The following is a 3,045-nucleotide window of genomic DNA, read 5'->3' as shown; positions in this document are numbered from 1 at the left end:
CACTGCAGGAACATACCAGGAAAAACCAAAAGATTTCACAGACCCTTTGAAAGAAGCAGATTGTTGCTGCAAACCCCATGACACAGCTGAAGAATTGTGAGTTCCCCAAAGTGTGAGAGAAAGAAAGTCTACCTTTGAACACACATCCCCACTGGGGGACCTGAAAAATCCAGATCAAGGGAAACGTATTTAACCTTACCTAGAGCTGAAATGAATTTAGGGAGCTGAGTGAATACAAAGGAAGAAGCAGGGGAAAGAGCCTGTAGGCATTCCCAGCCCCCAGCTCAAGACCAAAGGAGTCATTCCTGACTTTATCTCACAAGGGTCTTTGCGAAAGGCAGCTAGCAGAATTAGGGAGGGGCCAAAAGAATAAAAAAGCTTTTAATGAACTGTGCAATAATTTTGACCAAGGATAAATGTTACTGCGCAGAGTCTGTAGGAGTAAATAGGAGTGCAGATACAAGCACAGAAGCTGTGCAGCCAAAGGTGTGAGCAGGTGGAGAGGGGTGAAGCCTGAAAGCCTTTTTGGCTTTCTCAGGGGGAGGCATGTAGCCTGAGGCAAGATCTCAACTCTCCACGCTGGCTGCCTTGATATAAACTTCATGCTTTTGGCAGGACAGGGTGGGAATGGAATGAGACTGGCCTTGCTGGCTGCATGGGAGCTGGGTGAAGCCCGCCACTGCCAGCTTTGTCTCACTTTCTTGGTGCTCTGTATGAAGCAGCAAAGGCAGCCATAACTTCCCTTAAAATATAACTCCATTGGCTTGAGAACCACTTCTCCTCCAACAGTGACTGCAGCAAGCCACACCCACTGAGAGTCTGAGTTCAGACTGGTCTAATCCTGCCTCCGCCTGATGATTTTTCTCTACTCAACCTGGTAGCTGAAGGTGAAATAAATTAACTTTTGGAAGATCTATGGTCCCACCCATCACCTGAGAATCCTGAATGGGTATCCTGGTTAACATAGGGCCAGTCTATACCCCCTTTCTACTACCACAGCTGGTGCTCTCCTGAAAGCACCACCTTTTGGCTGGAGGCCAACTGACACAAGCCATGACAGCAACTCATAACAGAACAGCCCTGCTTCAAGGAAAAAACAAAAAACAACAACAACTAATTCCACCACCTGTAACATCCTGGCTAACCAGAGTTCCTGAGTCTGTCCACATGACAAATTCACTGCTTGCATAACAAGCACTTGAGAAAACCAATGCACTAAATAAAACTACAACCAAGGTCTCTCACACAGTGAAGTTCACTTCCCTGCCACCTCCACTGAAGCAGATGCTGGTATTCATGGCTGAGAGACCTGAAGACAGATTACATCACAGGACACTTTGTAGACATTCCTCAATACCAGCCTGGAGCTGTGGAGCTCCACTGGGTTACCAGTCCCAGGAGAGCAATAACAATCACTGTAGTCTGACTTGCAGAAAGCTCATCCCTAGGAAAAGTGAGACAGCACCACATCAAGAAGTCACTCCATGGGACAGAAGAATCTGAACAGGAGCCCTTGAGTCCAAGATCTTTCCACTGAAATAGTCAAGCCAAATGAGAAGAAACCAGAGAAGTAATTCCAATATGACAAGACAAGTTTCTAAAACACTCCCAGAATATTGCACTAGCTCTTCTGTAATCATTCCAAACCAAGAAGAAATGTCTGAGTTGCCAGAAAATAAATTGAGAAAGTTGATTATTAAGCTACTAGAACAGTAACCAGAGAAACAAGAAAACCAACCTAAAGAAATTTAAAAAATTAATACAAGATATGAATTTAAAAATTTCCAAATAAATGTTATCAATCAAAAACAATCACCACTTCTGGAAATGAAAGATACACTTACAGAAATACAAAATAAACTGGAAAGTTTAAACAATAGACTACAACAAGTAGAAGAAAGAACTTCAGAGCTTGAAGAAAAGTCAGATTAAATCAGTCTGACAAAGACAAAGAAGAAAGAATCAACAAAATGAACAACGCTTCCAAGAAAATTGGGATTTATGTTAAATGACCAACCCTAGGAATAATTGGTGGTCCTGAAAAAAAACAAAAAGATAAATTTACATGTTTGGAAATTTTATTTGAGTGAATAATTGAGAAAAACTTCTCAGACCTTGCTAGTGGTCTAGATATCACAAAAAATTTATCACAAAAGGATCATCACCTATTCACATAGCCATTAGGTTATCTAAATTCATGATGAAGAAAAGGATCATAAGAGCTGTGAGGAAAAGCATCAGGTACCCTATAAAAAAAACCTACCAGATTAACACAGATTACTCAGCAGAAACCCTACAAGAAAGAAGGGACTATGTTCCTGTCTTTAGCCTCCTTAAACAACACAGTTTTTAGCCAAGAATGTTATGCCCAGACCATTTATTCCCCAAAGAAGACCACCAGAGTCCAGAGTCAAAGCCAAGTGGCAAGGATCTTTATTGCAAGTTTGAACTCGGTCCCTCTGTTCCACAACATACAAGAGGGCCCCGAACAATGCGTGCGCTTGCTCTTTATAGCCCGGTGTAAACAGGATATGTAAAGTTACAGAGAAACAAGGGATTTCTCCTGGTTACAGCAGTACAATTGGTTCCTGCGCTGTTACAATCGGTTGTAACCTTATCGGAGATCTCAAGGCTATGATACATGGAGGAATGTGTTTGTCTCAAGGCTATAATGTGTTTGTGTCGCGCCCAGGAAGTGGAGGCCTATGGGCGGATGTGATGTGTTGGGCTCAAGGCTATGATGTGTTCTTTCATTTCCCCCTCTCTCAGGTACCTCTGGAGCCAGTCTTGGGTCCTATAGGTCTGACTCCATTTCAGTGTCCACAGTTTGGTATTGAGCTCTGAGGACCATGAGCTGTACGGTGTCAAACCTTTCCTTGACAAACCGCAAAATTCTGTTTATAACACAAGGTCCTACGGTAAGCAGAAATAGTAGACTTAGCAGGGGTCCAAGGAAGGGGGCTAACAGAGAAAACATAGAGGAATTCCACCATTGTCATCATGACACTGAGATTACATACTTCACAAAGTAATAGAATATTAGAA

This window comes from Colobus angolensis, unplaced genomic scaffold, assembly GCF_000951035.1.
Source record: "Colobus angolensis palliatus isolate OR3802 unplaced genomic scaffold, Cang.pa_1.0 Scaffold365, whole genome shotgun sequence".
In the NCBI taxonomy this organism is placed as follows: domain Eukaryota; kingdom Metazoa; phylum Chordata; class Mammalia; order Primates; family Cercopithecidae; genus Colobus; species Colobus angolensis.
This window is presented reverse-complemented; position numbering follows the sequence as displayed.